General features: G+C 44.9%; 1 protein-coding gene and 1 long non-coding RNA gene across 3 annotated transcripts in view; one reads left to right on the top strand and one right to left on the bottom strand.

The window, feature by feature from the left end:
* Positions 1-23,574, bottom strand: part of NSG2 (neuronal vesicle trafficking associated 2) — a 119,409-nt gene that overhangs the window by 14,040 nt on the left and 81,795 nt on the right. The gene's annotated exons all lie outside the window — the stretch shown is intronic.
* On the top strand, positions 14,338-20,376 carry LOC117980432 (uncharacterized). The gene is made up of 2 exons (XR_004671748.2): positions 14,338-17,100; positions 19,752-20,376. It is a non-coding gene; the product is annotated as an uncharacterized LOC117980432 (long non-coding RNA).

Raw genomic sequence — 23,574 nt, 5'->3', positions numbered from 1 at the left:
AGACAGACCCAGAGAGAAGAGAAGCCACATGAAAATGGGAGGCGGGATTTGAGTGATGCATCCACAAGCCTGGGAACACCTGCGCTCACCACAAGCCCAAAGAGGAAAGGAGAGATTCTTTCCTGGATACTTCAGAGGAAATGTGGCCCTGCCAGCACCTCAGCAGTGGATGTCTGACACCCTGAACTGTGAGAGAACAAGTTTCTGTTGCATTCAGCCGCACAGTTTATGGTCATTTGTTTTGGCAGCTCCAGGAAATGAATACAGCGCCCTCCCACAGTGCCTGGTATACGTGCTACAAATGCGGACTCCTCTCTTCCCCCATATTGTCTGCCATGCTCCTCAGCATGCACTTCAAAAGCTCCAACCACTCAGGAAGACTGCCATATGAACTGCTCTTGCATATCTTTTCAGCCACTCTCCCCTTGGTGAACCCCTAGTCATGCTTCAAAGCCCAACTCACCATGTCACCTCCTCTGAGAAGCCTTCCTTTGCCTATTTTTGCTCTCATTACACTTTGTGCATCCATCTACCACTTAGCACTCAGCCCACTGGATCACAATTGTTCATTGTGTGTGTCATGTGGACAGGGACCAAATCTTATTCCCAACTTCCAACTCATGACCTGGCATGGGATAGGGGAGAGGCTAATTCATTCCCTAGTCCACACCTTATCCTCACTTTTGGTACAAAGCACTGGCTGCAGTGAGTTTTCAGGACCCGTCTTAACTGTTCTACAGCTTGGCAGAGTGACTGAATGGAAGAACCCAGTTGGATGAAATCACTGCATATGGTCATCTGAAGTATAGTTTGTCTGATGCTGGAAGAATTCTTAGTTGACCCTGAAGTGGCCTCTTTGTCTGCCTGCTGTGCCCCTCAAAGATGAGAAGCTTCTCTCTGACAGCTGGGAGAGCTGGACCCTGCATTCTGGAAAGTATTTAGGCAGTTCTCTGAGGTAACTATGGCCACATCGTGACAGGAGTCAATCTCACTTCTGCTTCTGATGAGCTGTGTGACCTTGGGTAAGATGCTTCATCTCTCTGAGCCCCTTTTTCTTCATCTGTTAAATGGGGACCAGAAAAATCAATCCCACCCCATAGGATTGCTGTGAAGATTAAATGAGATGGTGCCTATAAATTGCCTGGTATTACTGGCCCAGCCTATGGGCTTACCTGATAATAACAATCACTTATTGACTATTCAATAATGAGCAAGGCATTTGGCGAGTGATTTTTATGTGTGATCTCCTTTAAACCTCATGATAGCCCTGGAAGCTGAATTATTACCCCCATTTTATAGCTGTAGAAACTGAAGCACAGAGAGGTTTAGTAACTTGTCTGAGGCCACATGGTTCCTGAAGGAGTACAGCCTGCTTAGAACTCTGGAGTGTCTCATTCTAAAGCCCTCAACCCTAACCATACCTTAATTGGCGTTGTGATACATATTTTCCTGTCCTGCAGCTGCATTTGCTTGTAATAGTGCAACGAAGCAAGATACCATGCACGATGCATACTGTAAACTTATTCTAGGAAGATATGTCACCACCCAGGTAGAAACCTCAGGAATTAGGAAGACAGTGAAGAAAACCAAAAACTCTTCCACTGTCAAGCCAGGTTGCTGATCTAGGACCCTCATCATGTCAGGAAACATGAACTTCATTAACACTCAGGTACTGCCACATCTTAACACCACAGTGCACAATAAACCAGTCTTTTTTATGAAGAATGCAAACCCTGGAAACCTCAAAGCAATAGAACCACTCACATCAGGGAAATTAAACTTTGTGGGGAAATAAAAACAGGGCTGCCAAACAGACATTTGCCTTCTGTATGTGGCAGCTGGAACCTCCAGAGACAGAATTAGGCCTCCCGGCACCTTGTTCCTGGCTGAGCCCCAAAGATCCTGACAATAGGGCTTGAGCAGAAAGTTCAAAGGGGTTGCAACCTCTGTAAATTCTGCCCAGATGACACCTGGGTTTTTTTTAGCCCTTCCCCTAGTACCAAGTAATGAATGAAGCAGAGCCTTCGAAGCCAGAAGGTCTAGACTGAAAGCACAGCTCGCCACCTGCTCACCAATGAACCTGGGAAAGTTGCTTACCCTTTGGAATCCTCAGCTTACTTCTCTGAAAGGTAGGTGACACTGATGGCTGCTTCACAATAGCTGTTGGATGGCGGGGCGTGGTAGTGCATAAAAGCCCTCAGGATAGGCCTAGCCTATCCTAGTAGATGCTCAGCCTTTCCCGGGAATGCCTTTAGTTAATTAGCATACATGGAATGCTTACATACATTTCAATACTTCATGCCCCTGCAACTCCATGAAGTAGGTGCTATCAGTGTGCCCATTGTACAATGTTGTATCAGAGATAGATGGAAAGACCTTACATATGTGAGGGGCAGGGTGAGGATTATAACTCAGACCTGTCTCACTCAGAAGCCCAGCCGGTTAACCATATGTTAGACTGCCTATAAACCTACAATAACATTACAGTTCATTTTTATTAAAAATATATTGCACCATTATTATAAGAACAATATTGAAAATCCAAAAGGAAAAACACTTATTATAATCCTGCCATCAATCCCCCATATGTTTTTACAGGCTTGCTTCTTGTTCCCATCTACATGGATCCCAGCTTAAATCTTGATTCCTTCTGTTCCATCCCATTTTACACCCTGTGGCCCCTCCAGCTTTGTATAATCACATAGAGCATCCTCACGTGCTGAGTCTGGGCCACCTCAGAATCAAGACAAGCCTTGACCCCACCACCTACACAATGGCTCTAAATCAGTGCGCTAATGTACAAAAAACTATCATGAGGTACAATCAAGATGATTAATGCGAAAGGAAAGAGAGTCATGTAAATGCTAAAGTGACAAATTAATGCTTCTTGTTGTCATTGTTGTTATTTTTATAATTATGCAGGATTTATGAATTTGGTTCGACTATCGCCTCAGCACGAAGCCACTGGGTATTACTCTGTGTCGCCTGGGTATTACACTGTATTACATCTGTGATCCCTCCTCCCCAACCAACTGACAGCCCTTCAAGGGCAGGGCCATACCCTCTGTGTTTGACCTTCCCCAGGGCCCGAGGGCCCCACCCTTTAAGGGTTTTGCTGATGATTCATATTAATGGGGCAGAAAAGCACCTTTGACAGGGATCATTTCCTCTCTGACCCTTCCTGCATCCCCGACCCTAACTATTCTCCCTGTTGGCCACCAAAGCTATCTTCTTAAATTACTCTTCTGAACATTGCATGGTGGGGCTGAAAGCCCTCCCCCGACTTCCCATCTCCTGGCACAGCAGGTCTATGACTTGACTAAGCATCAGAACCATCTAAAGAGAATGGTAAGATGCAGAGTCCTGAGTACACATAGATTCTGATCCCCTTGTTCTATGATAACACCCAGAAATCAGCATTTTCCACACAAATCCAGGAGGTTTGAATGCAAGTAGCCTGGAGACTGTCATTGGAACAAGACAATGTTCAAAATCCTTTGTCTGGCTTCTGAATAAAGGAGGGCAAGAAACTCACATCCTTAAATCATCAGCTACTCAGCACTTGACAAGTATCATCTCACTAAGTCCTACCCAGGATTCCATAAAGTGAAGACTGTTGATATTCCTGGTTTTCAGATGGCAAAACTGAGGCTTGCAGATGTTGGGTAAATTGTGGATTAAATAATGGATTATCCAGCCAATTAGTAGTAAAGCAAGACCTAGAAGCCAGGTTTGCCTGGATCCAAAACACGTATTATTTCCTTGGCACTGTGCTATTTCCATCATCTGGTCCCTGCTTACCAGTCCCACTTCACTAATTGTTCCTGCCCCAGACACACACACACACACGCGCGCACACACACACACACACACACACACGACAGTCCTAGTTCCTGAAAGTTCTAGGCTGTCTGCTACTGGCATGCCTCCCACGGCCTCCCACTTAGAGGGTGCTCCACACACACACCAGGAAGCCTTCCCAGACTTCCCCTTTGAGCAAGCCCCCCACCTCCCCAGGCTCCCAGGGCCATCAGTTCCAGCTGCAGCCACACATCACATGTGCTATCACAGCCACGTAACACATAAGCCTGCCCCAGCAGTCCACGAGCTCCTCAAGAGTAGGGCCTGTGCCTCGGTGGCCGCCTGCCCAGCTCTTGGCCTGGGCCTGCACAAAGGGCACACAGGTGAACTCGGAAGAAGAACTCACATCTAGTTGCTCCATCCAACCCCAAGAGACAGGCCCCATAGCAGGGCCAGACTATCCCCCTCAGCCCAGAGGGCCATCCGTGCAGATCTCGGCTCCAGTCAGAGGCGCACAACTGTCTCACTGCATCCCCGCCAACCGTCTGTCTAGACACAGCCTGCATTACCATCTCCATGGAGACATGAGCCCGGCAGCCCAAATAGCTTGTTCCATTAAGCTACTTCCATTCCTTAATCCCCTTTCTTGGCAGAAAAGTTGATGGAAAAAAAAAAGGAAGAAGAAGGGGAAGGAAGAAGAAAAGAAAGAATCAGATCAGCAAAGTTGGTTTGGAAAATTAAAAATCATTCCCAAATTTCAATGTGTGGCACTGCTAGGCATGCCAGTGGGGGTTCCCCTGCCAGATAAACTACTCCATGTCTCCCTGTAATTCTTGCAAGGATAAGAATAATTCTGCTAATACCACAGTCTAGCATACCCAGCAGTATCTCCTCTGGACATAAGTCAGCCATGTTGGGGAAGACGGCATTTCTGTCCCCGTGCTCAATTTGCTACCTTGTCCATGAGGAGGAAGGAATCTCTACCCTGTCTTCTACCTCCCCACCCCGCTGCCCTAAACAAATACACACAGACACACAGACACACTCTACCTGGGAGGAGTCTTGGAAGGCGTTTTCACACAAAACAGTTCACATAGCCAGCCTGAGATTGGTACCCTTGGAAAGGTCTGCATGTAAGACTGGCCCCTTGGCTGGCGTCTGGGAAGCTGGATTTTAAGAGTGTTCCCACCATCCCCAGAACTGATAGGAGTGGCTCACCCTGCCTAACTTGTACTTACAATATGGCTTATGTTGAACACCTAGAGTCTGAAACTTGGGTGGGTGCTAAGCAAACAGTGCCTATGTGACCAGCCCCCAGTGAAAACCCTGGAGACAGTCTTTAACAAGCTTCCCTGGCGGACATTTCCCACACGCCTCTGAAACTGCTGCGGGAATGAGGCGCATCCTCCATGACTCCACTGGGAGACGATTCTTGGAAGGTTGTGCCTGGTTTCCCCTCGACATTGCCTCATGCTCTTTTTTTCTTTTCTTTTGCTGATTTTGCTATGTATCCCTTTGCTGTAAGAGATCACAGCCACGCATACAGCCATATGCTGAGTGCTGTGAGTCCTCCTGGTGAGTTATTGAACCTGGGGATGGTCTTGGGGACCGTCAACACAGCCGCCCCTGTGCTCAATGTGAAGGCAGGAGAACGCATTCCATATCTTATTTTTCGGAGTCAAACTCGTAACGAGCTATGCTTTACCAGGGACCCTGTGCCTTAAAAGGCAGGCACCAGGTTCCAGCCCTTTGCCTTTCTCTTCCTGCCTCCCAGAGCCCAGGCCCCACTAACATCTCATCCTGGCTGGGTGTGGTGGCTCATGCCTATAATCCCAGCACTTTGGGAGGTCGAGGCAGGAGTATTACTTGAGGCCAGGAGTTCAAGACCAGCCTGGGCAACATAGCAAAATCCCATCTCTACAAAAAAAGAAAAAAGTAAAAACTAGCTGGAGGTGGTAGTGGACGCCTGTTGTCCCAGCTACTCAGGAGGCTGAGCTGGGAGGATCACTTGAGCCCAGGGAGTTTGAGGCTACAGTGAGTCGTGCACCCCAGCCTGGGCAACAAATCAAGCAAGAACTGTCTCAAACAAGCAAACAACAAAATCCCCACAAACTCTTCCTTTCCTTCTTTGCTCGTGGGTCAGGATGAGGGTAGGGGTCTTATTCTTCCTGCACGGAGAAGCCTGGGGTATCTTTTTTGGGCCAGGCTCCTCTGTGCAGGAAGAGTAAGACGCTCTTCCTCTCCTTCCCTGTGGCATCCTGACTTCAGCTATCTTTCAGTGAGCCTGACATTAGACATGGAAAAAAAAATACACCCTCTCCTACCTTCCACCTCATGGGTTTCCCTCTGGTGGTGGCATACACTTTGGACTGCCTCCTTGCACTGCAGGATGAGACCCCTCTTTGGGGCGAGGGTGGGCACAACAGGACAGGAATCTGTAAATTCATTGAGGACCCCATCCTGAGCCTCAACCCCAGCTTTGCTTACTGGAGGTGCTGCCCCTCAGAGTTAGGGATGCTTGCCAGGTGAATACAGCAGTTCTTTGCCATTTGGGGCTAGTCCTTATAGACAGACCTCCTTGTCAGTGAGCCTTAGAAGGCAAGAGTGGTGGGATTCCAGAACCCAAAGCCCCTTTCTGATCCCTGTCAGTATCGGTATGCAGATGGGGGTCATGGCTGATTCCACATCCACTCAGCCCCTTCAAGGGGCTTACCAATTTCACCTTTAAATAATACCTAGAAGCCAAGTCTGCCCTCAAAGCCCACATGTTCCCAGGCCAGGAAGTATGTTTCACTGTGACTTCACCTTTGCCTCCATCTGTTCTGTCCTGATAAAGAGAAAAACCAGGTCTTGACCTCAGCTTTGTCCTTAAGCCAGAAACACCCTTGCCGAGATTCCCACCCATCACTTTCTGGGTCTCTTATTACATTTCCTGGGCTCAGCTGTCTTATCTGGAAATGAGAATCCTAATAGCCACCTTGAAGCACTGATGTAAGGAGGAAATGAAATCATTGTGTGGAAATGCCAAGCCCAGCACCTGGCATAGAGCAGGTGCCCAGAGACCAAGGATCTGGGAGAAGGAACATGCCTTAGGATCTAAAGTCTTGTTCCTCTCCCTGTCCCATAGTTCCCATGTTTCAAATGAGTTTTTTTCATGCCAAACAGACTGCATTTATTCAATACGAATGAATTCATTCTCCCGTTTTGGATTTATCAGACTCATGCACATATCTGAGAATAGGAGATAACCAGGGTGATCATGATGTTTCTGTTGGTCTATTTGGCCTAATCAGAAGAAAAGGAATCATTTCCTTGGGGTGTTGTGAAATACTGGAATGAGGCTGAAGACAGCCTTCATTACTGGCCAGAGCTGGTCTGGAGCCAGTATAGCCTCTGGGGACAGACAGACTCTCCGCCTGCAGCTTCTCCCACTATTACCACCTGTGCGACTTTGAACAAGTTTTGTGATATCTCTAAGCCTCAGTTTCTTCATTCATAAAACAGGAACTAGAATGTTCTCTCACACCCCAAAACGCCGAAAGGTGGAATGAGATTATGGAGCTCACCTGTCTGGCTTCAGTCTGAAACAGTATGTGTTCAGTAAATGGCATCTAAGTCAATATATCAGAAGAATTCCTGTAAAGATCCTCTCTTGGATAGAAATGACAACCCTAAAATGGCAAGACAGGTTTGGGAGGTAACATCTGTGGAGGGCCTGTTTACTGCTCATTGTTCTGTCTAATCTCTCAATTAGACAGAATTAGAGACCTCAATTCTCTAGGGTCAATCCCTAGAGAAGGAGTTGGCTTTGTCTGTGGGCTGTGCTCTCATATCCAAGATGATTTCACTGGAAAGGCTTAAGATGCATATTAGAATTTATAAAACATGATGTAGTTATTTTAACTTCATTTCTTGTTAACAATTTTTTGTTTTTGAGACAGGGTCTCCCTCTGTTACCCAGTCTGGAGTGCAGTGGTGCGATCTTGGCTCACTGCAGCCTCAGCCTCCCAGGCACAAGCGATCCTCCCACCTCAGCCTCCTGCAAGTAGGAGGACTTGCAGGAGTGCACCACTATGCCCAGCTATTTTTTTATTATTATTTTTTTGTAGAGATGGAGTCTCACTGTGTTTCCCAGGCTGGTCTCAAACTCTTGGCTTCAAGTAACCCTCCTACCTCAGCCTCCCAAAGTGCTGGGATTACAAGCATGAGCCACAATGCTCAGCCTCATTTCTTGCTAATAATTTTTAAAACCAACTCTATAAGGTAGATCCTGTCATTTTTCCTGTTTTATACATGAAGAAAATGAAACACGGAGTAGTTAAGTCACCTGCCTATAAGGAAACTCAATTAATGAATGGAGTAGCCAGGATTTGAATTCAGGTGTGACCATAAAGGCCATGTGCACCTTCTACTGACTCCACAGCCTCTGGAGTGGCTGTATGATTGTTGCAGCATGGAATACACCGGTTCTCTCCATCCGCAAACCAAAAAGATTGCATTATCATAATGTTTGGTCAGCTCCCCATGGAAGCCCCCCAAAACCCATTAAAGAAGCCCATTCTCTAGGGCCCCAATGAATCTCACTAAGTAAATTGCCTTTTGAAAGTAAAAGGAAAATGAAACATCTGTGGCCTCAAACTTTATATGAGCAATAATTCAGGAATCTCTTTCAGAACCCAGAGAGGAAAGCTCCCCATGGGAAGAAGGAGGGGTGTAAAAGTGTGATTCCTGGGTGTAGAGCCAGAAACTCATTAATATTTGTGGAATCCTTGAAAGAGAAAAAGCACAGTTTGAACTGGAACATTCCAAAGCAGTAATTCATTTCCCAAATTAATGTGCTGTGGTATAATCGTTAGGAAGAAGAGCGAGGGTCCGAGGGCCCTGCCGATGTAGGAGATAAATCTCTGGGCTCCCGAAATGTTTTTCATTTTAAAAGTTCAAGTCATCATTCAACATGGGCCAGAGAATACTAAGACCTTTGACAGTGAACCTCTTACAGGATGGAGAAGCTGAGGCCTTAACTCACAAGGTTGTGCCTTGATAAGGCAACAAAGCAAAAGCCAGTGTGTCACAGATGGAAACCTGTTTACCTAGATCTCACCGACCTGTTGAGAGGAAAGGAGCCAACCTGGCCTGGTGACCTTCTCTGTGCAAGCAGGGAGCAGGCACACACCACCAGTGAGTGAAGAAGGCTGCTGTGGCATGCTCGGGACCTAGAGGGAACCTGCCTCATTGACAGGGGACAGCAGCTGCACAGCTCCAGACAATCGTTGTCAAGGACGGGAATGAGATTCTAACATGGCTGATCTGATTTTTCAAGAAAGGTAGAGATCATGAAATTACATGAAGTTTCCCAGTTTTTAACTTGGGGATGGTGCTTTCATTACTTTCTTTGTTACTTGCATTAAGCCTTTCAACAACCCTGTCTGGTTGGGCTTTTTATCCCTATTTTAGAGGAAATAAGTTTCCAGAAAGTGATTGGCCCGGGGTCAGTTATCCAGCAATCACCCCAATCTGTTCAACAAGGCCCAGGGTGAGGCCAGGAGTGTGACTTGTCTGGGGCTGAGCCAGGAGCTGGCTCCCAGCTGGCACCATGGGCTCCTGTGGCCAGGTACTTGACAGGGCAGGGCAGGGGGTTAAACGGGTCTGAAACATGTGTCCACAAAAAATCTCCAAATATGTACAGGCCACCATCTACCACAAAGGAGGGATTTGAGAATGTAGAGGAGAAGGACCTAATATTCATTGAGCATCCCTGTAAGCCAGGAGCTGGGCTTTGCGTGCATTGCTTTAGTTGAAGTCCAAAATAACAACAACGGTTTGACGAAGATGTCATTAATCCCCATCTGACTGTGGCAAGGTGAAAGGACTTCCTAGCCTCGCACAGCCAGGTCAGGTGGAGTCTCTTCTTTCTGACATTTGCTCAATACACCTAGGCCTTCCTCTGGCCTGGGATGTGGAGCTTTCATCCGCGAACTTGTCAATCTCTAGCATTTGGGAAAAATGATCCAAACAAGAAAACCCTCACAAGTCTCACCAGGGTCATTTTGTACAAAGTGAAACTCGGGAAATTAAGATGTCATCGCACAGTCTTGCTGTTTCCTGTAGCTACAGGCAATGATTGTAGCTACAAATTTGTCCCAAAATGCAGGCAAATGGGCTTGGAGCAGTGAGGTCATGAAGCTTATTTACTGCTGCCATGATGATAATTTTAATTTGCTATTAAGAAAATGAAGGGCTAGCAAGCGTTCAGGATACAGATGATATAGCAGTTTAGTTTTGGCTGTTCAGAGACTGGGATGCAGGAGCCTGAAAGAGAACAGTGTGAGGTGGGAAAAGGAGAATAGGCCTTACCATCAAACTAGGATTTAATCTCTGCTCCACAATTTCCTGGCTGTGTTACCTTCAGTACACGACGCCACCTCTCTGAGCCTCAGTCTCCTTATCTGCATCTCCTTATCTGAATCATAACACCTACCTACTAGGTACATTGGGTGGACTTCCAAAGATGCTGGATGTAAAGCTCCCATAAATGTTGGATATTATTACTGTCATTATTATTTAAATACACACTTATGGAGTCACCAACAGAGCCAACCATTTGACTTCCTGCCACTAAAATAGCCGGAGGCCTGGCTGCACTGCTTAATTTCATCAAGATGGTCTGGTGAGTCACAGCCTTAATTAACTTTCCCATGGTTTGATCAGAGCAGAAATCAGACTCTTGCATTTCACCCACTCTTCCTGGCTCCAAAAAAGATGGACGTGCACATCCTTATCCACCATTCTGACTGTACGAAGACAAGAAAATTATCCAGTAGACACAGGAGTGCACGCACAGCCAGCCTGCAAGGCCACAGAGACATCGCCACAGAGCATTAGAGCAAGAGCCTGGAACCTAATAAAATTATCTTCCCTCAGCCGATCTGCCTGCCGCAGCTGCAATTTGGGTCCCCGTTTGTGTGCTTATTCAACTGTGACCCCGTAGCCCTGGCAGGATGAATGGGGCCTCACAACCCAGGGTGGGGCGTCAGCCCAGGGTTGTCTTCCTTTATGCAAAGCTCTTCTTTGAGGGGCTATGGACAAACCACATGGCTGGAGGTGAGCTTCAGATCTGGGCTGCTTCCTGGACACAGAAAATAAAGCAGGACAGGAGATGCAGAGAGCATAGAATGCTCTTCACTACAGGCTCCGTGGAAGGAACCCGCATCAAGCCAGCTGAGAAAGCCAGTTTGACATTCACCTGTGGCAGACCTGGGTTTTGACTGAACCGCTTGCTCCTTGAGGCCCGAGGCCCTGAGGACTCATCTCTGTAGCCCCTGCATCTGGCCAGGACTTGGTTGCAGTAGGGGCTTGATAAACCTATGCTAAGTATAAAATGCCACCTAACTTGTTTCACTCATCTTATCTTTATTACACTTTCCTCTTTTTCCAGAAATGACTTCTGGCAACTTACAGGCTCCACGTTGAGTGTTCACACTGTGCCCAATTCTGCCCTGAGCACTTTGCTTGGTTTCTCCACAACAATATTGCGATCAGTATAATTACTGTTATTCCCATTTTATAGATGAGAAAAATAGTAATGGAGGAAATGGAAGGAAAAAGGATGGCCATAAGTTGGAGGCAGGTATGGTAACAGTGTCCCTACTTGCAGCAGGCGGGCAAGACATATAGCTCAAGGTTTTCCAGAAACCTGACCAATGATAGGAAATGGGTCGGCGATAATATTCATAGAGTCCAGAAGATAAAAGCAAACTGATTGCTCAGAAGACACACAAATGGCCCCTATCTAATGCATGTGGCCTTGGACAAGTCACTTCTCTCTCATTCTCTATCTTCTGTACAAAGGGAGTGATTACAATAATGTCCCCATCACAGGGCACTTATGCAGGTCAAGGAAGTAGACAAATGCAGCAGTCACTGTGCCTAGAACCCAGAAGATGCTGTATCAATGTTCATTCTCCTGTCTTTCTTGTGGTCTTTTGTTCTCCCTCCATTTACTGAAGGCAGCGTCTTGGAGTGTGGGTGTTTAACTATAAAGTCATTGGCAACCAAGCAGCTGCCCAACCAGCTCATTATGACCTAAAAAGAAGAAAGGAGCTTTGCAAGGAAGCTTTGCAAGCACGCCAGCTCCGGAATTTCATGAGCAGTGGGCAGCTGAATGGTGAGTTCTCGCCTGAGCTCGGCTTGAAATGCACGTAAGAATGAAAGGGGCCTCCAGCACAGTCCACCTCTTGCCACTCTGTTATAGTGCTGTGCCCTGGGATATTCAGGAAAGTTACGCTGTTCCATCATCTCCTGCAGCCGAGAAACACAATTGATTTTCCTGGCCTCATTTCTGTTATAAAGAACAATTTCCCCCAGGGATCCCCAGAGAACTAAAATGGAGAAAATCTCATTCATATTTTACCATGTAAGCCAAAGCCTAATTGTTCACTGGACAATAGATACAAGCTGAACGCCTAGCCCTTCGCTGGCCCTGGGCCAGGCACATGGGATGCAGGGATGACGTATACGTGGTGTCTGCTCTCAGGAAAGACTCATAGAAGGCAAGGTGAGAAGCGATGTGATGGAGATGGCACTGGGGAGTGGGGCTCCTGGGCCAGCCTGGAAGGAGAGAGTAAAAGGGGGATCCAGGTGGAGAGAACAGCCTGCCCCAGGGTGTGGACGTTGGGGTGGCCCATGACAGTGAAAGACAAGTCTTGGATGGTAAGCAGAGGAAGCCTGAGGAAGGAGCATAAGGTTCAGACTGAAGAGTTTACTGGGGGCACTAGAGAGCCAGTGGGTATTTCATATCCGGCATTCATGGACATGGTTCCATTGGAGTTTTTAAAATCACTTTGGCAGCTTGGATGGAAATTGATTGGAAGGAGTGGATTTTGGAAGTAGGAAGACCAGCCAAGGGCTCTAAAAATAATCTAGACTTGAACAAGTGTCCCATACCCCATAGTACTTCATAGCCCAGTACTCAGCTGGCTATTTTGGGAGATACCAAAACGAGGAGGTAAATGTAGATTTTCTGGGTGCCAACTGTGTTTTGATGCTTTACATATACTATCTAAGTATGACAAAGTAAGATCGGTGTCTCCATCTCACAGGTGAAAGACCCAAATTCATGGAAGGGAAGTGAGTCACACAGGGAGCCAGTGGCAGAGCCACACCCCACACAGCAATCAACGTGCTCTACTCTGCAGACCTGCAACAGAGAGGGAAGCCAGACTCTGATGCAAGAAGGAAAGACCATGTGTTGGCTCAGTGTGTGCAGCCTGGAGTGAGCTACTGAACTCTAAATCCAAGGATGACTAATGTAAACCTAAAGGGTAATCTGCAAATACCGCTCCATTAATATTCAATGATAAATAATATTGCTTTAGAATCAAATTCACATAAATGGAAGCTTCAGCTGTATGTCAGCACCCTGGGAACATTAAATTGTAGGCCACGTCTTGTACTTCCATGAATCATCCATACCATCTACCCCAAGGCTCCGGACATGGAAGCTACTGTGTAAACACTTATTGACTGAATGGGGCCACTCGAAAAAATTGCTGAAGGGAGTTACAATTAAGAGAATGGCAATGGGTGCATTTCTAAATGTAATCTTTCAAAGCTTCAGACAGGTGGTCGGGCACAAATGAAATTTATTTGTACGTTAATTCTTCACATATTTACTGAAAACTACCCACATCCTTCCAAATGCTAAGATGATTTTGTGGGTTAATTCTCTTTTTAAAAAATATATAAAGAAACAGATTATTTCTCTACTGTCAAATTTTCCAGGACATGGAGAAAGAAAAATGCATGTACATTCTCTCTCTCTTTTTTTTTTTTTTGAGTCGGAGTCTCACTGTTGCTCAGGCTGGAGTGCAGTGGTGCCATCTTGGCTCACTGCAAGCTCTGCCTCCCGGGTTCATGCCATTCTCCTGCCTCAGCCTCCCAAGTAACTGGGACTACAGGTGCCCACCACCACATCTGGCTAATTTTTTGTATTTTTAGTAGAGATGGGGTTTCACCTTGTTAGCCAGGATGGTCTTGATCTCCTGACCTCATGATGTGCCTACACATTCTTTTTTAAAAAATGCTTGTACATTCTTTTTACAGAGGCAGAATGACATTAATACCAGACCTGATGAAGACAGCACAAAAAGTAAATCTCAACACAACCTCACAATATTAATGAAGCAAAAATTTTAAATACAGTAATGTATTAGCAAACAGAACTCCATGGTACACCATGACCAAATGAGGACATGTAAGAATGGCTTAATATCTGAAAATATATTAGTATAATTTACCATAATGCCAAGTCAAAGAAGACAAACCATATCACCATGTCCATAAATGCAGAAAGGGTATTTAGGGGGGAAAAAACATCAAAATGTAAATGCTAAAACACTAGAAATAGCAAATCTGAAAGTACTGACCACTGCAATTAGACAGGAAAATGACATCAGGAGTCTAAAAATTACAAACAGGAAATAACATAAGAAAACTAAATATCAGAAAAAGAGGAGCAATATTAGAATTACAGGCAGATGGAACAATTGTATATTCTTTGTAAACATAAAGAATCAAAATTTTAAAGAAATTATTAGAAATAATAAGAGAAGTTGGCAACTGGTGGCAAATAAATATACAAAATTCAAAAGCATTTTTATTAAGTATAAATAATACCCAGTTAAAAAACAACGAAAGAAAAGATTCCTTGTACAATATCAACAACAACAAAAAAAAACAGGTAAAATACTTCGGAATAAATTTAACAAGAACTGCAAAAATGATCTTACAGCTCAACTGAAAGTGATGAAAGTCTTCAACAGATGCAATCTTGCTTCTAGATAGAAAATCTCAATATTTTAGGCCAGGCGTGGTGGCTCACATCTGTAATCCTAGCACTTTGGGAGACCAAGGCGGGCGGATCACCTGAGATCAGGAATTTAAGACCAGCCTGGCCAATATGGTAAAACCCCATCTTTACTAAAAAATACAAAAATTAGCCAGGTGTAGTGGCGCGTGCCTGTAATCCCAGCTACTCAGGAGGCTGAGGCACAACCATCACTTGAACCCAGGAGGTGGAGGTTGCAGTGAGCCAAGATCACACCACTGTACCCCAGCCTGGACGACAGAACAGACTCTGTCAAGAAAGAAAAGAAAGAAAGAAAGAGAGAAAGGGAAAGAAAGAAAGGGAAAGAAAGAAAATCTCAATATTTTAAAGACGTAGCATCTCCTCAAATTGAAATCTATAAATTTAGTAATCCAAGTAAACAGTAACAGTAGTAAAATATCCACATACATATGGTTATATATAATAAGGTTAATTTATATATAGGGTTATATATAACATTATATATATATATAACATATATAAATATATATATTTACCTGCAAAAGTGAAATGCAAGAATGGGTAAGGAGTGAAAGGAATGAGAGAAGAGTAATTTACACAGATATAAAGATGTGTAACAAAGCTGTAACTGAAAGAATTTGGTATACAATAACAAAAAACAGTCAGTTCAATAGAAGAAAAGAGAGAACAGAAGTAGACTGAAACCCATATGGAAATGCAGTAGCTTTTTTAAAGGTTGTATGTCAAGTCAGAGAGGGAAAAGATTAATAAATGATCTTAGAACACCTGACAAACTGCCATTCAAAAACAAATAAACTTGGATTCCCAGCTTGCTCTTCACACAGAGACAAATTCCAAATGAATCAAAATTGTAACATATAAAACACAATCATAAAAGCACCAGAAGAAAACATAAATTTAGGGTGGGAGATGGCCTTAATTTTTAAAGTCAAATGTATCAATATTTTCCCTCATGCCTTGTGGAGTCCATGATTAATTTGAGTTAAAGCAAAAGTTAGAAATATTGTAGAATGAAAAAAGCAGTTACACCATAAACAAAACCAAAAGGCAAAGGACGACTGAGGAAATAACAAACAAGGGAGAAAAACTAAGTCTATAGCTTTGGGAGGTAGCAACACAAATCAGGAGGAAGGAACAAATGGTCCAGCCAGATAAGAATTTTTCCAGAAAAGAACCAATGATCAAACAGGCAATAATAACCCAAAAAGAAGCTCAAACTCACTGATAATGAAAGATGTGCATGGCCAGGCATGGTGGCTCACGCCTGTAATCCCAGCACTTTGGGAGGTTGAGGCAGGCTGATCACAAGGTCAGGAGTTCGAGACCAGCCTGGCCAACATGGTGAAACCCCGTCTCTACTAAAAATACAAAAATTAGCTCGGTGTGGTGGCAGGCGTCTGCATTCCCAGCTACTCAGGAAGCTGAGGCAGGAGAATCGCTTGAGCCCGGGAGGCGGAGGTTGCAGTGAGCTGAGATTGCACCACTGTACTCCAGCCTGGGCGACAGAGCAAGACTCCATCTAAAAAAAAAAAAAAAAAAAAAAAAAAGAGAGAGAGAAAGAGAGAGAAAAACATGCAGACTTCAAGAGGAAGGGCCATTTCCTACCTATCAGATGGGTAGGACTTAGAGTTGGTTAAAACCTGGTGCCAGCACACGGGGAGGAGCAGCTCACGCTTAGGCACTGTTGGGGGAGTATAGACTGGTGGAACATATTTGGAAGGTAATTTGGCAAAATTTATTAATTAAAATGGAAGGTGTATATACCCTCTGGCAAGGTTTTTAAGACTGAAGACTCTCATGCCCTCCACTTACACTTGCAGAACATATGAAAGGGGTGTGCGTGTGCATGTGTGTGTGTGCGTGTGTCTTAGTACATTTGGGCTGTTATAAGAAAATACCATAGACTGGATAGCTTAGAAACAACAGACATTTATTTCTCACAGTTCTGAAAGTTGAGAGACCTAAGATGAAGGCACCAGGAGATTTGGTATCTGGGATGGGCCCACTTTCTGGTTCATAGATGGTGCCTTCTATCTGTGTCCTCACATGGTGGAAGGGTAGATTCAAGCTTCTTGGGGCCTCTGTTATAAAGACACTAAGCCCATTCATGAGAGCTCCACCCCCGTGACCTAATCACTTCCCAAAGGCCCCACCTCCTAATAACTAATATGAACTTGGGGGTTAGCATTTCAACATCGGAATTTGTGGGAAAACACAAACATTCAAACTGTAGTAGTGCGTGTAGTTCACTGGAAGGAGGTTCACTGCAGCTTGATTTCAGCAGCAGAAGGCTGAAAGCTAGAACAATCGTGGACTAATTGAGAAAGATGATGAAACATCCTCTGTCTACAGCCATTAACAGGAAGAAAAAGGATCTCAATGTGCTGATGTGGAAAGATCTCTGAGATATATTATTAAGAGAAAGAAGCAAGGTACAAGAGAATGTGTATACAATGGTTACATTTGAAAAGGTGAATGAGGAAATCAAGTTTAAGTGTGTGTGTGTGTGGTGTGTGTGCGTGTGGTGTGTGTGCGTGTACTGTGCATATAAGACCTTTAGGAAATGTCCCTGGATGAGATCATAGGAACATAAGAAGCTGCTCCTGGACTAGCAGAACTTTCTGCAGGGATGGAAATGTTCTCTAAATTTGAGCTGTCCCATATGGTAGTCACTAGGCTCACATGGCTACTAAGTACTTGAAATGTGGCTAGTGTGATAGAAATTAAACTTTAAATTGTATTTTGTTTTGACCAATTTAAATGTATATAGCCACAGGTGGCTAGGGGCTTCCAATTTGGACAGCACAGATGTAGACAACAGATATTTTTTGTGAGAACTATGAAGGAGGGAAAGGGAGACTTTAATTTCTCAGTGAATGCCTTTCTGTACTGTTGGAATGTTGTGCATTTGTATGTTATTCTTATTTTAAAACAAAGGTTACTGACCACCTACTGTATTCAAGGCCCCAGAATGTATAGGCATACGGGGCTATAAAACTGAATCAGGGCAGTTTCTGTCCTCAAGAGCCCAGGCTTTCATAGCACCAGAAAAACGCAGGAAAGGAAATAACTGCATGAAGGAGGGAAAGATGACCAATTCTGCCCAGTGATTAAGGTCCCAGAAAGGAAATGGTCAGTCCTTTCTGAAAATGAGGAAGAGAGGTGCGGCTACTAGGAAAGGAGGTGATGTCCCAGCCAGTTTTATGAGATGAATAGGTGGCCACCAGACTGTGGGGAGAGAAAAGCATTCGGAGTAGAAAGAACAGCTAAGCGGAGGAGTAAAGATGAAATCGGGTCCAGTGTGTCGAGAATTCGACAGGTAATTTAGCTTGTTCGGAGGAGACTGAAGAGATGAGCAAGAGACAGGCTCGAGAGACCAAGTATAGCAGGCGAAGGAGTTCAGATTTTACCCTAATGATCAAGAGAAGCCCCAGAATGGTTTGAAGCAGGGAAAGGAAGTGATTGCCTGTGAGTTTCAGAAGAGACACACTCTGACTGTGGCTTGACATGTCAAAACCGAAGAGAGGAGCTGGAAATGAGAAGGGCAGTTGAAATATCTGCAAGATTTATTTTTATCCTCCTTTATACAAAAAATAATAAAGCTATGTATAGACCTAAAATTGCATCAAGTACATTTTGCTTTGTGCACAAAACAATCATATTGGGTCTGTTTAGGGTTGTGCAGTATCGCACCTCCTGTGGCCATCTCATTTTTTTATTGAGCTTCCTACAACCTTGAGAAGTCTTTTTGTCTTTACCTTTTCTAATTTTTCTAAGGCTTCAAATCTCTGGGAGATTGCTAGGATAAGACACTGAAATACTGAACAAATCTGACTTATCCTTGGTGGCATGACTATGGTTTGATTTCTGGTTTTAGACCCAGCGAACATGCTGGTAAATCCTAGAGCAAGGTTTCTCAGCATTTGGGGCTGGACAATGCTTTGTTGTAAGGAGCTGTCCTATGTATCATAGGGTGTTTAGCTGCATCTCTGGCCTCTACCCACTAGAGACCAATAGCATCCCCACCCCCAGCTGTGACAACCAAAACTGTCTCCAGATATTGCCAAGTGTCCTCTGAGAAACAAAATTACCTCTGACTGAGAACGATTGTTCCAGGCCTCTTGGGGATGAACTCACCCAACTACCTCATTTTACAGATGGGAAAACTGAGGCCCAAAGATTGAGACCAGAAACCAGGTTTCTTGACTCAGTTTGGAGATTCTTTTAGAAATTAGAAATTTTTTTTTTCTTAGTCTCAGAGAAATGCAATATAAAATAAAGTTGGAGTTTTCATTCAAGTCAGTTTCATTAACTAAATATTCATTTATATTTAGCTTTTTTTCTCTCTCTCTTCGTCTCTCTTTTTTTCCCTGTCTCATATCTTGTACATGATTCAGCCTCGAATTTCTCTTTAGTAGCCTGGTTTTCAAGCCACAAATGCTACCCAAATTAATGACAATACTTTTTTAAAGACTATGAAAACACCTACCCTCCCTACTTGTAGCATTTTCATTTTTCATTTGCTCCCAGTGAAAGAAGTTAAGGGGAATGTGTCCCGTCTATTTTAGGGGCTACTGCATGCCGGGCGCTGTGCTAGCCACATCCCAAGCACCATCATCACAATGGCTCTCTCAATTGGTGGGCACTGGCATCCCCATTTTACAGAAGTAAAAACTGAGGCTGATGGAAGTGAGGTGACTTGCCCAAGGTCACACAGTCCAGTGAGTTATAGAACTAACATTCAAACCAGGTCTGTCAGATTGCAAAGTAAAACTGGGTTCAGGTTGTCAAGAATTAGAATGAATGAATGCTGATCACCCAAGTGAGGGTTGAAACCCCTTAAAGAACCAAATTCCCTCCCAGTTACTTGGATCACAGAGCTGAGCGCTCAGCATCCCCAGGAGGAAGCGAGGCCTACATGGCAGTTGCTATAACAACTCATTTTCTTATAATTATAGAACCTACTGGCAACATGAAAAGCTGCACATACAGTCATCTTATTAGGGCCTTCTTCTGACAGTTCCAGGAGCTTAAACATCATCAATTTTTTAAGAATCACATTTAATATAATCATGCATTGCAGGAGCAAAGGCCCAGAGAGCGAGGAAGCCAGGAGATGAGCTCTCCCACCTTGTGACTGGGATTGCGGAGCAGGTGGCATGACAGACCCTGGGGAAAACGGCATCTCTTTCTTGGGAAATTGTTGCTTCTCTTTTTCCCTTTTCGATCAACGCATTTCAGGACTCGGCCAAACAGTGTATTTAAAGAGAAAAAAGAGGACGAGAGAGCCAACGCAAAATTAACCTAACACTCGGCAAATAACAGGGATCTGCAGCAAAATTTTAGTATTCTTGCAACCACATTTCAGTTTAGCTTAATTTAGCCAATTCCCCAAATGTGCAGGGTTTCCCAATTTGGAAGATGGTATAAAAGAATATACGTGTATGCATGCACACACATACACATAACCACACGTCGGTGCACATACACCTCTGGGTCAGAAAATCCCGACTCTGCCCCCTTATTGGCTGTATGACCCCGAGTGGCTTAATTAATCATGCTGATCCCCAGCTTTCTCATCCGTATATTAAAAATATGCCTATTTCATGAGTTACAATAAAGATAAAATGGGAAATGACTCACAGGCTATCTGGCACATAATAGAAGTTTAATAAAATAAAGCTGTTATTATTTATTACTGCAAATAATTATTTTTAAAATGTTGTTTTACTTTCTGTATCTTCCTTTTATTACTCCAACCAAGGATTTGAGAAACCTTTAGGAAGCCCTCTTTTCAGTGGCACCTTCAGCAATCCAGCCAGGTAGCAGAACTCTGGGAAAGCCGATGTGCCATCTCAGCAGTGAGGTGCAGGAAGAGAAGGAAAAGTTGTAATGCTAGGAACCTAGGACTTCCAGGTGTGAAAGTGGGGAGTCAAGGACCAGTTCCAGGGGAGATGAGCTCTAAGCGGGGTCTCCAAGCAGAAAACATGGATGGCAATGGAGGCAGAGGACACTGCATGGGCAATGCTGGAAGTGTGAAAAGGCATGGCAGTTTTGCAGTGCTATGAGAGCCCCAGAACACTGGGAGTGTAGGAAGGCAGTGGCAGAGGGACAGGAACCAGCAGCAAGGCCCACCTTTGGAAGAGCCTGCAGTGCCGTACTAAGGACATCACACTGCAGCCCCTAGGAAGCAGGGAGACATCGCAGATTTCTCAAGCAGGAGAGTGATCTCATGACGTAACCTGGTTTTTCTCATATTGCGTGAAGGGGTGGGACAGAGATGGAGAGCTGGGAGCTGGCGCAGTGGAAAGGGTAAGCCAAGAGGAGCAACTGAGCTACGGCAGCGTCACCTGGGATGGAGGCCAACAGGTACCAGGCGTAGCTTCCCACTGGAGACCCAAGCTAGGTGGCAGCATCCATCTAGCAAGAGACCTCCCTCCCCAGAAATGAAACTACCATGCAGCTACAAGAGGAAGCTCACGTTTATCGAGCCACAGTGGAACAACTGTGTTAGCTTACATTGCCTCACTTAGGCCTCGCACTAGGTCTATGAGGGAGCCTTCAGCCACCCATTTTGCAGATTGGGAAACGCAGGTTCAGAGAGCTGAAATGACATGTTCCAGTTCACAAACCCATGGGATCAAACCCCTAACCCATGTGTTTCTTCCATATCGCCTTTCCACAGTGGTGTGCTGAGAGACCAGCTCTTGGGGGGAGACGAGGAGATTTGTAGCCTTTGCTGATTTCCATGGTGTAAACACTCCCACCATGATTGATTTCAAGCTTCCAACAGTTTCACAACTGGCTTGCAAACTTGGAAGAATCAGCTCTCAGGAGTGGGTGTGAGTTACTCCAGCCCACCCCTGCAGGAGTCCCATAGGAAACAAGAGTGCTCACTATACCCTAGAAGCCTTCTTCTACACTATGTTTATTAACAAGTGACTTGCTTTATTGCAGCATTTACTTAACAATATTTGTTTGGATCAATGAGAATGTAAAGCCGGTAATAAAAGCCCATCCTTTTGCGATGGGGTGGTCATTGAATCACCCCGTCTCTCATCAAACCCTATGCACATTCCTCCTAAGGCAGCACAATGTGTGTTTTCTGTCTCAGAGGAATGTTTCGTTAAAAAATTAAGCCACGATTGCTTTGCAACTATCAATTAATAACAGCATACATTTTTGAAGGTCATTCTAATAGTACACTCACAAAGCCAGGCGAAAGCACCTGGACAAAAACATAGGCCAGCATCTTCAGTCTGATTTTCAATAAAACCCTGGCCAGAAGTGAAATAATAAACATGAAACACTCTGGCAGCCTTTCTCCACCAAGTCCTCATGTGCAAATTCTTTCCATGCCAAATAATGACTCTGCTCCTAACCCAGCAGGCAGTGTTTTTAATAACTTGCCTAAAAATGTTCCTCAAAATGTAAAAGAAAGAGAGAGCAATAAAAACCAAGACAACAGATAATAAAGTAAAATCGCTTATCTCCATTTGCTGCTGTCAGCAAATATTAGAATCCCATGGAATGAAGGCCCTGGAGTTTTGATGAAAAATTGGTAGAAGCAAATGGTGAAGCTAGAAATGTTGTCTAACTTCTTAAGAATGTGGCATCAGGAAGAGAGTTATGAGGATGTGTTATCAGCAAGAGTTCAGAAGAAAAGATAGGGCCCTGATTTTAAATAAAGATACTGGAAATGAGGCAACCAGAGCTGTTGATGTGATCGATGTGGAGTTTCTTGGTCAGCCATACGGATTTTTTTTGTTTGCTCATTCACCTCCTTATGCATTCATTCATTCATTCATTCATTCATTTGAGACAGGATCTCACTCTGTTTCCCAGGTTGGAGTGCAGTGGCACAATCCGGCTCACTGCAGCCTCAACCTCCCAGGCTCAGATGATCCTCCTGCCTCAGCTTCCTGAGCAGCTGGGACCACAGGCATGCATAACCACATCCAGTTAATTTTTTGCATTTTTTGTAGAGATGGGGTTTTGCCATGTTGCCCAGGCTGGTCTCAAACTCCTGGGTTCAAGCAATCCTCCCACCTTGGCCTTCCAAAGTGCTAGGATTACAGGTGTGAGCCACCACACCCAGCCTTATTCATTTATTAAGGGCATTTTTTACTGCTTCATCCGGCCAGGTGCTGGCTAGCTTCTTAGGGTACAGAGACCAAAAAACACCATTTCTGCCTCAAAGAGCTCCTGGTCCAGTCAGCAGGAGACCTAGTAGGTAACTCACTGATGCCAACTCTGTTTAATTGGTACTAGAATGGAGGGTCCTATAGGACATGCAGGAACCCAAAGGACAGGCTTTGCATGTCAGTGCAAGCAACACTGCACAAGGCCCAGGCCATGTGCATTTGGTGTTGAGGGATGAATAGGGACATGGCCCCATGGCAGGCAGGAAAGACAATTCAGCTAGGAAGGACGACACAGACAAAGGCAGGGAGACATCCAATGGACAGGATCATGAGGGAAGGGCCAGTGCTTCTGGGAGGTGGATGCACCTATGGGAGAGGCAGGTAAGCAGTGGAGGCACAGGAATGCCACTGTGGGTCATGTGCTCTAGAAGGGGAGGAGAAAGGACTGGGGCTGCTGAGGAAAGGGGCCAGGGATCAGGGAGAGGGCTGGGACAGGTGGTGATGTGGGTTGAACCAGAGTGTTGGAGTGAGAACAGAGAAGAAAGGACAGTCACTAGAGACTTCCAGAGGGAGAGGGGCCTAGCTCTATGGCTGCTAGGTGCAGCGGCCAGCACTGAGGAGGCTGGTTTCTGCGCTTCTCCCTGCTTCTTCTCCTGTTAGTGTTGGAGGGAATGTGAGCAGGGTTGAGGCTTGAGACAGGGAGCCAAGGCCCCCATTTCTTGGCCCTAGATTATAAAAGGAAAGGAGAAGGAGCCTCTGGCA

Source organism: Pan paniscus, chromosome 4 (genome assembly GCF_029289425.2).
Source record: "Pan paniscus chromosome 4, NHGRI_mPanPan1-v2.0_pri, whole genome shotgun sequence".
NCBI classification, from domain to species: Eukaryota; Metazoa; Chordata; class Mammalia; order Primates; family Hominidae; genus Pan; species Pan paniscus.
Note: the sequence above shows the minus strand (reverse complement) of the source record. Positions and strands in the feature narration are given on the sequence as shown.